The 13,546-nt window shown below is 41.6% G+C and overlaps 2 long non-coding RNA genes across 3 annotated transcripts in view; one reads left to right on the top strand and one right to left on the bottom strand.

Moving 5' to 3' along the window:
- LOC310896321 overlaps positions 1-13,546 on the top strand; it is a 93,314-nt gene that overhangs the window by 34,921 nt on the left and 44,847 nt on the right. The window lies entirely within an intron of this gene.
- Positions 701-2,762, bottom strand: LOC310896069. Its single transcript, XR_014581163.1, has 3 exons — positions 1,800-2,762; positions 1,488-1,504; positions 701-1,383 (listed from the first exon to the last, which is right to left on the bottom strand). It is a non-coding gene; the product is annotated as an uncharacterized lncRNA (long non-coding RNA).

The raw sequence follows: 13,546 nt of genomic DNA, 5'->3' as shown, positions 1-13,546 counted from the left end.
GTATTCAGCAATGAAGTGATTGTGAACAGGTTTTTCAAATCATTTTATCTGTTCAACTAGTAAAGCAGAAGTTGTCAGACCTTGTCAGGACTACGTTATGATTAATGTACTAAATGGTTTTCATGGGTATGAGAGGTTTTCAAGAGAAGAGTAGAAGCCTCACAGAGGATGATTCTGGAATCACTTTTCTTCCTTTCACCTGTAGTCAGTCCCGTTTGCATGTCTTGGTTATTATTCATAGTTATTTTCACAGGTTGGAGGCTGCTCTTGGTTCCATGTAGAAATAATGGCAACTGGAGCTAAAAGTCCAGTTATGGATACAGAGAGACTAGAGTAAGTGCAAAAACAGTGATGGAGAACAAGGCTACAAGCCGTGGTACTTCTCGGTAGTGTTGCCTTTCCTGGGACCATCCTGTGGCTCCAGCAGGAGTGTTGGATATCTTCCAGGGGGTATCGCTGAAGGAGCATGTTTGAACCAAGATTATGGCTGCTACTTGGAGGACATATATGCAGAGATGGGGGAACAAGGACACGAGACAGTTGTGAGAAGTGTGCAAGTCACTGAGATGGCATGACAAGTGAGAGAAGTATTGTGAGTAAGGGGCCGAGAGAGGACATGGCAGGAGGTTTGAGCAGAGACGTGAGCAGGGCATGAAGTGTGAAATGTTTAGCTATTCGTATCTTGAGTTCATTATGGAAAACGATGTTGCCTAAGGAGATGAAGACAGCATCACTGATGTCAAGGGGTTTGCTGCTGCATGGTATTAAATAAATCATCTCCCTATTTTACTATGAGTTTTCAGGTGTTTTTTTTTTTTTTTTTCCCCTGATGTGACCCGAGATAACTTTAAGAGTCTACTTGTGAATAGCTGACTCTGTTGCAACAGACCAGGTTTTCTCTTCCTGTTTACTCCATCTTCACTCTCTTTCAGCTCTTTAAGATTTAAATTATTGCCTGGTTTGTGAATCTCATTATGTGTCCTCTGTTTCTTGGAGACATGCTTATTGTGAAAAGTAAAACTGCAAGGAAAGTTTATTTCGAGAGAGCTGCCACAAGCCCCCAGGAACCATTCAGCACTTTGCACAGAGACTTTGCCTCCACAGGAAGTCATCTCTCCTGGCTGCTCTACAAGCAGTCTGGACAAACATGAAGAAGAAGGGCACTACTCTGCTACTGGTAATGAATAGGGTGCCAAAGAACCAAGGAGTCTTGAATCTCAATAGGATCATCAGGTTTGCTCATTTTTAGCTAGAAGATTTTGGAGTTCTGCATCAGATTTGAGTCTTGAATGGGTTTTGCAGTAGCTGCCTCCTGTATCCTAGATTTGACAAAACCAGTGAACTGTAGTTTTGAGAAAGACCATTGAGCTGTTCTGGATGAACCTAAGGGAAAGAAAGAAAATGCTGTATTTTTATGCCCATATTTCAGTTGATTTCCAACTCTTCAAAATACTAGCACTTGAAATGGAACCTTAGGTAAAACTTACCTGCAGATAAATTGCCTCTTTTGAAACAAAGCATGATAAAACAGTCAGAGGTCAAAAAATCAGAGAAAAGGGAGGAGGCTATGGGGGAGCTTCTGGGGCAAACTTCCCTAGTGTTTCCTTCACTCATATATATAACCCACAGTGATGCTGAATTATGGGGAGAAGAATCTTTGTTTTATGTTGCTAGTAATAATCACTGGATATGCATATGAAAATACAGGTGATCACTGTAAATTTGAAACAGTGTTGGTCTCATTTTCAATTTTATTTTGAGATTACTTTTTTTCTCTAAGCTGTTTCTCTCTGGCTTACCTCTGAAATATACATTTTGGAAGGTTTTGTATTGGATGCCTATCTCAGCTTGAACAGAACTCATTAATCTTCTGTAGCACTGAACTGAAAGGATTAATGAAAACCTCTCTTCTGGATTTTCAGTTATTTTGCTCCTTCATTTTTATTTCTAATTTCCAGTTTGAATTAATAGTAATAAAACCCTTGGAACTCACCACCTGCCACCTAATTAATTAATGATAATTTTCCAGGAACTGAATAGCTCCAAGGTTTAAGTTTTAAATCACTGGTGAGCTTACTGGGAATCTTGTGATCAGCAGGGTGCCTCTCCAAGCCAGAGCTGGTGGAGACACACCATTACATGAGAGCCTCTGCCACCCTTATAAATAAAATCAAGCAAGAATTAAGGTCTGATCTACTCAGGTTGTAACAATAAGCTTGAAAGACTGATGCAGCTGTCTGTTAATTCTTGCAGTTCAGAAAGGAGATAAAAAGAGACCAGCATTTTTTCAGAAGTCTCATTGTTTTTACAATTCATTTTGTGATTTCTGGGTATTTAATCTCTGATTTTTGAGTTTCTCAAACTGGCACCCTCAAGATTTATTCAACATTTTGGTCATGGTGCTTTTCCAATCCAGGCTGCTCATGTCCTGTGCAAAACGACATCAGGCAAAGCAAAAAGGAATGGGAGATCTCAGTCCAAGTCTTAACCACAAGGTATCAATTTATACCTTTTAACCCAGAAGCTTCAGGAAGTTTGCATTCACACTGCAAAGGCAGCAATGTCTGCTTACTTACAGGACAGGAGAAAAAAAAAAAAAAGAAAGGAAGATGGACACCTCAGCTACAAATTATCTCATCTCCAAAACAAACTCAGGAGTGATAATTTGATTTGCACCAGTTGAGAAGCCTGCTTTTGGCCCTCACTGCAGTTGGTACAACTTTTTTTTCATTTGCACCGAGCAAAGAAATTCTATTAAAAAAAGTGGTTATTAAACCTGATATTTCAGGAAGGCTGGCTTTTCCACCTGATAATTGCACCTATGTATTTTCAAAAGTGGCATACTTCAAGGCTAAACACTGCCTATGATTTCACAAAGGCTTGTATTACGGTGGCAGCTTTGTGTGCAAACATTTGCAGTTAATTGCAGGAAATCCGAGCGTAGTGTCAAGGCTAAAGAACCAGGTACAAGTGATTTACACTTCAAAGATTTCCCAATAAACATCAATTGAAACATCTTACTCTTGATTCTGCTATCACTTATAGAGGTGTAAACGAGGAGTAATTTTATTGAAGGCATGAATGCCAACATGGTACAATGCAAACTCCCAAAAGATGTCTTTGCTTTAGCAGAAGCCTTTCTGGAAGTCTTTGTGATTGGAAATAAACCATATCACTTAGTAGCTAACAGAGACCTCTCCCAGTGTGTTTGTATTTATTTGATGACATCCCTTCACACAAATGTGGTTTATAGAGGGACTCCAACAGAGCCCATATGTATGACTGGGATAATGATTTTTGAATCAGGTGCGAGAGTACCAACTTTCTCTGTAGAAGACCTGATGGGGAAAACATCAAGGGACTGTTCAGTGTTCTCGTTATTAATTTAAGCAAAGGTTCTTGTCAGCTGAAGGGAAAACAGAACTGAACGGGAAATGTAAAATGAAATGTAAAATATTCTCTTAAAATGAAAGCCATCTCTAAACCACGAGGTCTTTGTGTTGACAAATGTTCACATTTTAAAGCTCTTATGTATAGCTCCACAAGCTGCAAAGCATTAACCTCAATGTGTAAATTCTGATCTACAACCTGTTGCAGCAATATCAATACTGGGGCATGGCAGTGGTGTAAGGGGTGGGGAGGCAGATCCACATTGTCTTGAAGGAGATGCTTCAGCTGATCAAACCCTTCAGAGTTCCCACCTAGGAGTGATTCTGCTTTCCGATCTTCCAGTGGATTTGGATGGATTATCAGCGTACAATTTATTTGCAGGTTGCTGTTCTCTATTCTGTTAGAAGCTGCCTTTGACCCTCCTGTGTGAGTAGATGGCTTGTGGAGCAAGTTGGGAGTCTTCTGTGGAGGAATTGATATCTTGGTGCAGGATATTATTATCTGGCCTTGTCATGTAATGTTCAGGGAAGACGTCTGAGGGTGAGGTTTTCTTCTTAAGGGCAGAAGGACAGTCCTGGACAATGTACGCATGAGCTAGTTTTTCATTACTTGACTGGTAAACACAGCTATTTTATTTACAAATACCATAATTCAGTGAGCTTGACATTTATTTTAGGATGCTTCTTGAGAGACAACATTTGCAGGTGCCTCAGAAGAATGAGGTGTTTGGGGAGAGATTTTGAATGGACTTAAAAACTGCATATGATAATTAAACAAATTTGACGCATGCACAGGCACAGTATTTACATTTATAGACTATGTGATATTTACTTGATTGCAACTGCGCCTGAATAAAGAAGACAGGGAAATTCTGATCTTCCCTTCTTAATAGGCATTATCTTACTACTGCCTAGTGCTCGTGCAACAAAATGGGAGTCTGGAGGCAGGAATAAATCCCTCTTTATTATATAATTCAATCAATTTAATCTGATGGATAGTTCAGTTGGTGAGCCTTCTGCTGCATGCTGTTGAAAGGCCTGGATATCACATGTGATTAGCGGTGTGTAAGATCAAAACATTCTGGAAAGATGTCAGGCCAATATTTTTTTTTTCTGAATTACACCTCTGTCATTTTCTCTGAGTGTTTCAGTGACAGCAGATCACCTAGCACTGCCTCGTGTGTCACTGAAATATCTTGTCTTTTCTTTGAGATACAACCTCGTTGCTCATGAGCTGCGGTAGGGGGGTCACTGGAGAGGTTGGGCACAGCAGAGAAATGTTTCAGAAACATCATGAGGATGCTGCAGCTTCTTTTACCCCTCAAATTACCTGTGACATTTCATTTAAAACCTAAGGTGCTGTAACAGATGGAAACCCTCGCTATGGTAGAGGTGATAAATATGCAGGACAATCTTGGTGACAGAAAGATTTTTGAGGTTAATCTCAGGAACTGGAGAGCTGTGGGCAGGGTGGAGAGGCAGGGATACTCTGGGGACCTCTGATCTTCCTAGTGTGGGCTCTCACACCCCCGTGTGCATTCCTGCCGTGAAACAGAGTCCTCCTGAGGCACCACCAGGATTACTTGGGCCTCTGCTTCCTGTTGCTCAGCTGTCACAGAGGTGACCCTACTAGAGTTATGAACCTAAGGAGGTGCAGGGTGAGTCCATGAATAATGGTCCTCCAAGGGGGCTGTGGAGCTGAGGGCTGACTGCAAGGGACGACAGCCTTCTCGGGGAGGAACAGATGCCTGAGGAGATGACTGGAGACTGCAGTGGCACCGACGCTGCCATCTGATAGGTGTGATAGGATTTTTCAGCTGTGACTGGCTGAGTGTTGAATTTCACTTTTTTATTAATATTACATATAACTCTGAGATTATTTTCAAACCGTGAGTTGATTAATTATATTCTCTTCCTAGATAAATTTACCCCTATAGTTTCAAAGAAAAATGTTATCCTTGGTTCTTCCTCTTAAAACATGCCACTGCATAAAGCTCTTTGTGCAAATTGGCCGTGGCAGTTGTATTTTAAAGCAGATATATGATTCTTACATACATGTACAGAAAAATTGTCAGTCAGTGTGAACGGCTGCAATCTGATTTACCTTATCTTACTCTCTGGTCTCCAGCTATTAAATTGCCTCTGAAGACTTCAGGCCAACAGGTTTTCTTTTCAAGCTTTTCATTAAAATTCACCTCTTCCTGGGTTCCTGCAAGCTCTGCTTTCTCCCCAGGGATACACTCACTGCTGAATGACACTACTCTTTTACTGCTAAGTAGAATATGAGCAAGATGGAGACTCATCCTGCCAAACCGGGGCACTTCAGAGAGCCCTCGCTCAATGCACTGGTCAAGTCCTCCATCTGCCCATCACTTTCCCAACCTTTAATGTTGCTTGTGAGGAAATGACATTATACTGGATAAAAAGCTTTCAGGACAGAAGGTTCTTCTTTCACTTCCCTGTGAAGCAAGAGGCACTCTTTCTGCTCTGATAACTAATAGTATATATGCTATTGCACATGCAGACTTGTTGCTGTTGCTGTTTATAGTGCAAAGCCAGATTTTGGATTACTGCAACATCGTCTGTTCTGGTGATGCAGCAGAGCAAAGCCTGCCAGTCCCATTTATTGTGGAGTAAGAACATGTTGGGTTGAAGGGACTTTTTAAACATGAGCCAACACGAGACTGGATGCCAGGCACACCCGTGCCCTGTTACTGACTCCTCAGAAGGTCCTGAGAAAGTCATCAAGTCTACATCTGCTCCTCCCCTGTGTACATACAGAGACTGCACCACTTCTGTCCCTAACGGGGGAGCAGTGAGGGCTAATTAATAAATATTTGTAAAGTGCTTTGAAGATGAGGCCTGCTACATCTTATAATTACCTGATACAGGCCAGATCCCAGAGGAGTGCTCCAGATGGCTGGTGCTCCATCCGTCACCCCTGCTGCTGCTGCGGCTGCTACGGGGAGTGATCCTCTGCTCTGCCGGTGCAGCAGATGGGGAGCCCCAGGGGGACGCACGTGGCATTTTCTTGGAAGTGAGATTTTACTTTTCTAAATGAAAATCATTTTGTTATCTCTGCGAAACTGGATGTATGAAGTCTGTCTGTTTCCCTTTGATCTGCACTGCCTTGCTTTCTTCATTTGCAGCCAGACCACTGGGCTGAAAGGAGCACAGGAGAGGGGCAGTTGGAAGGAAAGGGGCAGTGCCTATCCCAGCTCTGTTTCTCCCATGATGGAGGTCTTACGGAGGAGCTGATCTCCTCAGCTGCCTTGTTGCAAAAAGCCAGGAGGGATTTCTGGGTTATTTCACATGACTTTCTAACTTTAACAGCATCAATTGTGTGGCATTTAAAATGGAATAAAAATCTGTGGATGCAGAATGTATCGTGCACAATACAGCAAATTGCCCCGAGCATGTGGAGCCTGGCTCAAGTTTCTTTCTGGCTTCCATATTATTTATTCTGCCATACCAAGACTCCTCACCACAATTACAATTGCTGTAGCAACACTTTTATCTATTTATTTATTTATTTACTTATTGCCTTAGCTTTAAAATCTATCTCTTAGTGAGCTATCTGTGATGCCCAGAAGGAAAAGAATCAGATTGTATAAAATCTGAGGGACTGCATTCTGTGATCAATGTGTTTCATAAGAAAGGTATTCAGGTAACACATGCAGAAAAGTTGGGAAAGGATTCTGAGACAAGCCTAGGGGATGATTAGAGAAAACATCTCCTCTGGGAGCTTAATCTGTTGGGTTTTCCAAGAGAGAAGGTTAAAGTGTGGCTTGAGCAGTCTGATCACGGCAGTCATTTAATTTTCAGGCTCTGCAGTACAGACGTGCACAGAGGTGTCTCTCTCAGAGCTGAGGTGAACCACACTGGAGAAGGACCAATTTCTCATCCTGACAATACAGGAGGCTCAACCAGATGCAGACCTATGGTCTGGTCCACCTTCAATCAGGTGGGCATCCATGAGACAAAAAGTGCCAAGGTCTGGAAGTTAAAACTGGCATGGTTTATAATGGAAATATTAAGTAGGTTTATTACAATGAAGGTAATTGGAAATAGGAGTGATATAAAAGGAACATAGTGAGTTCTGTCCCATTGTAGACTGGAAAATCTAGGCAGGATATTTATCTTTTAGCATTGTGTCTGGTCACACAATAGTGAATCTGAGGAAGTCCTTTGTCTGTTGGTAAATCAGAGGCCAATTTGTATTATTTGGATGGATTCTTTATGAATCCATCCAAATGAATCCTTGTGCTGTTAGTTCCTGTGAAAAGAACCCCAACCTTCGGGTGAAACTCAGTAAGCAACAAAAACTATGTGGGTCAGCAAACTGCAGATATTGGTAAGAAATGTTGCAGCAGTCTGGACTGCCTGTAAACATTTGCAGAGAAATATGAATGGGACTGGGAAGCTGTTTTCTTCAGTATGTCAGGAGCTGACATGAACTGGAGTCTTGTGTTCTGGGAGACGTGCCCTCCCCAGCAAGGTTGCAGGCATGGTTTTGTCTTTCTGTGCTTTCCTCCTGCGTGGTCCCATGTACACATGTGGGCCCAAACACTGAATCTGAGCCCAGCAAATGTGCAATAATAGCTAAAATAGCTAAATCTCTGATCCAGCTCATGGATCAGAGAGCAATGATGACTAGCAAGTGCAAAGATCAAACTTAAGAAGTGTCACTCTGGGTGTGAAACAAGAAAAGAGCAGGGTACAGACACTGGAAGCCACCAGAGAATGCTGGGGTAGCTGTGCTACCCCCTTGCCCTCCTGCATCACATGTGAGCTTGGTTTCCCTTTCAAGCTGAGAATTTGCATCTTGTTTCTGATCAGCTCTCAAAGCCAGTCTTCTGTTGCTGGTTACAGGGCTCAGCAAGCTCATTTTTCCCATGTTATGCTTTGCATTGAGGGAGGATTTCATGTAAACATGCACAAATAACTCATTATCCTCTTCTAGGGCTTTCATTAGAGCTCCCCTTTGCACACCCTGCAGAAAGGTTAGGCTGCCTGATTTACAGGGTCTACCACCTCTTGTACTGACCAGTATTGTCTCGTTATTTTCTTGCACTTACTTGGGTTTGACCCATTGTTTACTGTCTTGGACAGTTTGGAAAAAAAGACCAATCTCCATATATGAAACCGTCAGAGTACTCTACTGAAATATTTATTACACACTGCGTGTATAGGTTTGTCTATGTATATTTTCATTCATCTGTGTCTATACATACAGAGTCCCCTTTGCTCATTCACTTTTATAAATGGTCTCATCCTGAAGACATATCAAAAAAAGGTCTGGTACAAAACTGCTCCCTGATAAATCCCAGACCATCTCTCTGCTACCAAGAGTGCCTTTTTGTATATGCTATCACAGTTTATCATTTTGATCTTCTCCTTCCAGACCGAAACTTTCCTTCCAACCCCCTCCCCTTCCCAGGGTTAAGTACACTTCCAAATGAGGCCATCGGTTTGCAGATCTCTTTTCTCACAGAGCCTACCTATCTGCCAAACATTATACCCAATATTTTAGTTTCTCTGGCTTTTATCATTCTTTCTAACAACATCTGCTACAGACAATTAAATTGTCTGCTTAAGTATGCTCTTTGTGGCCTTGTTGCTCTGTTAATTTTACCTTCACAGGCCACAGTAATGCAATTAATATCAGATCCCATCTGTACTGATACAGCTCCTTGTGCCTCCGTCTTCTTCCCCAACCTGGTAAGTAGCAGAAAGTATTTCTTGGCAGAAAGAAATTTCTTGGGTCATCTGAGATGCAAGGAACGGGGAACCTCCACCTGGAGGCAGGGGCTCTAGCTTTCTTATCTGCCCACCAAAGCTGTGCTTGAGGCTATACATAATAAAGAAACTCCAGTGACCTCCTTCATGAAGGGCTTAGGCTGGGGCTGGTTTTGGTGCTAATATTGTTTGTCGTCTTCTTTGCCACCAGTGCTCCGTAGCAGGGACACAAGGCTCCAGTTTCAGAAGTGAAGAGAAACGTTTTCAGCAGCTGTCTGTCCTCGTTACAGCCTTAAAGTTGTCAGAGAAAGGGATTAGGGCTGTGTCGTTTTCAGTTTTTGTTACCGTCTTTGTCAAGAAAATGAGTTGTCACAAAATCTCAGGGTCTGATCTCTTCTCATTAGGTGTGCTTCACAGCCCGAGACTTGGAGGGGTTGAAATGAGAATGGAGATTGATGCAGAATGAGTGAGATCCCACTGGTGGCTACCCCAGTGGCAACCTGTGTATTACCAACTCCTGATCTTGCTGGAATTTAGAGATGTGCTTGAGAAAAAGAAGGCATCCATTCTGGGTTTGGGAGCCTCGAAATATTCCTTAGGGCAAGGCATAAATGAACGCTGTAAAAACAATCAAGCGAAAAGACAGCACCATGAATGAGAGTTTGCCTCATTTGCATATAAACAATGTCTACCTTAGTGTGTGGACAGAGATATGAAAACACATCATTAAGCAGCTCCTTTGAAAATGTGGTGGACAGATAACATGAGGTTTTAGTTATCACTAATTGAAGATGGGAACGGGGCCTTCCGTGTTAACAGTCCCTGGCTCCAAAAGTAATTCTTAAAAGTCTGAGGCCACCTTTGTTTGGAAAAAACAGTTATTTATCCAACAGAAGTGGTGTGTGGGAGAAGCTATCAAAGCCCAGTGCCTAGAAACCTGCAGCCCTACCTCTCGGGACTTGCTATACCACCTTTCGTGCATAAGAGGTTGTGCCCATTGTTGCAGGGCTGTAACTTAATTGCTTATAACACCATTTAAGACTAAAAATTGATCAGGGAGCTGGTACTGGCGTGAAAGTATATCTAAGCATTAAAGAAATTGCCACATATTTCAGAGGTATGTTTAGCTCTTAGCTGTCTTCATAGTAGCTCAGGGATCCTTCCAGATGGAGCAGTGATAGGTCTGCAGTCACTCATTTTCAGTACTCCAATTGCAACGATAACCTGACTGGTGGACATAAACAAGCCTTTTTAACTTCAGGTGTCTAAAACCTTGACCTGAATGCATGTTGTAGCCTCACAGCTCTCAGTCACGACAGCTATCATGATATGAGTACACTTGCTCTTTTGAGATGTTAACACATGGATGCCTACACTGAGGTGTCAACTCAAAACTACATCCCACAGATCAAAACAAAGCTGTGTGATTTCTTAGTCTTTCCATAGAGTGATCAGAATGAGTTACCTTATTAAAAAAATTAGTATGACCTCCTGTATTAGTATGACCTCCTTCAATAATCCTGTCCCTCTGTTTTACCTGCATCCTTAGGGTGTTTATACTCCATGTCACGTTATTGTTAGCATGGTTAAGCTAACACCTTAAATGTTCACCTATTGTTAAAACTTCTATAAGGCCTGTTGTGGTTAATGCCTTAGTAAAGCCTTTATCTGAGCAGCACAGGAACTAATCAATGCTCCAGCAAGACCAGTGCAGCCACTGAACTTCCCAGCTTTCACAGCTGATTGCTGATGCTCTGCTTCTACAGATTATTGCAAATTAAGCAAGAAAGAAATCTCAACTCCTTCTTTTTCTCCTCAAGCCTCTTGCTAAGACCATCCTTACAGTAGGACTAACCAGAAGCAGTGCAAATATAGGTGCACTAAAAATAATCAAATTCCTGAGCCTCATCTATCACTAATGCTTCAGAGAGCACCAGTAAAACAGACACTACAGCTGTATGAGTAATCAACTTCTGAACAATTTCCAGGTGATCTATGCAAGAAAATAAACCGTAAACTAACCCTGTAGATCAGGTATCACCAGGATCCAGCCTATGCCACTTTTGGTCAGGATCCCTTCTGCTTTCAGAGTCATAGTCACCAACCTAACAGTGCACTTAAAATCTTTGAGGCACTGAGTTCAGTGCATAGAGTAGGAAGAGTTTTTATTTCAACTATGGTACTGATCACCCTGCAATTGTAAAGCATGGCCTGGGTGGGAAATCCTACACAGGGTTTTGAAAAGGAAATTTGAATAGCCTGTTTTTTTTTTTTTTAAAAAAAATCCAGATTGGTCTGTTTAAGCCCTAGTAGAAGTTATAGTCAGCATTTTCTAAAAAGAAACACTGAAGAATACATTTCCTTCTTGTATTTTCTTTGGTCTCTATTTTTAGTGTAAAAGCTCATTTTAGCAGATAGGAAGGGATGTATATTTCATTTTGCTAATACTGTTTTGGCTATTGTAGACCTAGTGTTAAGGCTTCGAAAGTAAGAGCTTAAAAGACATAAGTTTCTTGCTGGATCTTTAAGTCCAATAGACTGAATCTGAGGGCACTTCATCAAGGGGATTTTTTAGTGTATCCATATCGATCATCTGACCATTGATACATTTTAAGTGAAGTTGAAGATTAGAGTTAAGGTTTACTTAAGGGTGGATAACAAAAGAAGGATGTAAATCCTCTTAATCTTTTAGCCTTTGCAAACATCATCCCTCCTTCTTGGTGCATATTCTGAAAAAGATGCAACACAGAACTGGAATCCTTACTCTTTACTTTTTAAAGGTCCAGTCATTAGCCTAGGTTTCGTAATTTTGTAATGAGCACCAAAATAGTGAAGTATCACGTACACCCTTCAGATACAAGTGTTCATCAGCATCCAGTGAAATCAAGAAGATTCATCAGTTAGCCAAAAATTATTTGCCCTTTCATTTTCAAACTATGTACTTAGTTTCTACCCAAACTTCAGTCTTACATATAAAGAAAATCTCAGTACAGTTGCCTGAAATTTGGTAATCCTAAACTCTCTTGCAATAACCACGTGTACCACAGACAAACAAGCAGAAATCTGGAATCCCTCAAATCTTATTTTCCTATCCTCTTATATGAGCACTGACACCATTATGAGCTAAAAATATGAAACAGGTGATACTATCTGCTCTACAGCGTTTCACAATTAATTGCGTGTCATTAATTACGTTTGACTGATTAGGTACCTCTGAGGTAGGTACCACAGAGAACCTGACAAGAAACCTATATTTTTGGGTTTATTTACATTTCTCTCTCCTCCTCTTCCCATCCACCACCCTTAATTAAGCCTAAAAATGATAGCTGGGTGGCTGATACCTTCACTGAATATACTGACCTTCTTGACATGAATTGTGAACCGAGAGAAGGAAAGTAAATTTTATCCCCCAAAACAAGTACTCCAAAACACTAGTTTTGAAAGACCTTTAGTGAAAAAGGTTAGCTGAGGAATTCAGCAAGTGAATAAAAAATTGCAATAGAAACACTGCACACTACTGCATACATATGTATGAATATGTCCCAGGATGTAAAGAAACACCGAGAGGTAGCCTGCCTAGCAGGAAGAAACTTTCCCTAGATTTCACCATGGTCTGTTAGCTCAGTGATAACTGAAGACAGATGGGCAGGGCCTTCTCTAAGCATAAGCCACCAGTCCTTGCTGATGGCATTCCCCACTTTGGGTTAAGCAGGTTCTGAGAGCTACTCAGGCTTGCTTTTAGCGAGCCTACCACTGTGTTCATTCCTTGCTTGTGTTGTGCGCACATAAAGGTGACCTGTCCCTGTGCCAACGGTAAATGTGGTGAATGTCCCTGCTGACACCAGTCCTCTTCCTAGCTCAGCATACCATGAGATCCCCAATTGGCCATCATGTCCTCTCCTGTTTCAAACCTTTGTTTCTAAGTCCAAATTACAGTGTAGCCTAAAAATTGAGGTTGGTACTAGCTGCACCAGACAAAGTATTTTATTTTATTTTTTATTTTTTTGAATTCACACCCACACAAATGTCCATACTTCTAGCCTGGCTAAGATTTTGTAATATAATGGTTTTGCAAGACTATAGTACTGCACTTTTGCTGACTTCCACCTTCAAATGCTTGACATCCTACCCTTTGGAAGGAAAGGCCTGGCAGAGTGAAGGACATCAGGTCCTTCCTATCATCCAACACAGGGGCCCAGGAGCGAATTCTGTTTCTGCTGGTGCAGCTTTGGCATGGGCAGAGCTGCAGTCATGTATGAGCACAAAGACAAGCAGAATTGTTTCAGTGAGAAACTCAGGAGTACTTCACAACCTCAGACTTAATTTCCTTTGATTAATGCCTTCATTGTACTGAAGCAATCAATATGCCAGTCTGGGGGGAGAAGAAGGACAATTTTCCCTTCAACACAAAGACTTGG

This window comes from Anser anser, assembly GCF_964211835.1.
Source record: "Anser anser genome assembly, chromosome: 3".
Taxonomy (NCBI): Eukaryota; Metazoa; Chordata; class Aves; order Anseriformes; family Anatidae; genus Anser; species Anser anser.
Note: the sequence above shows the minus strand (reverse complement) of the source record. Positions and strands in the feature narration are given on the sequence as shown.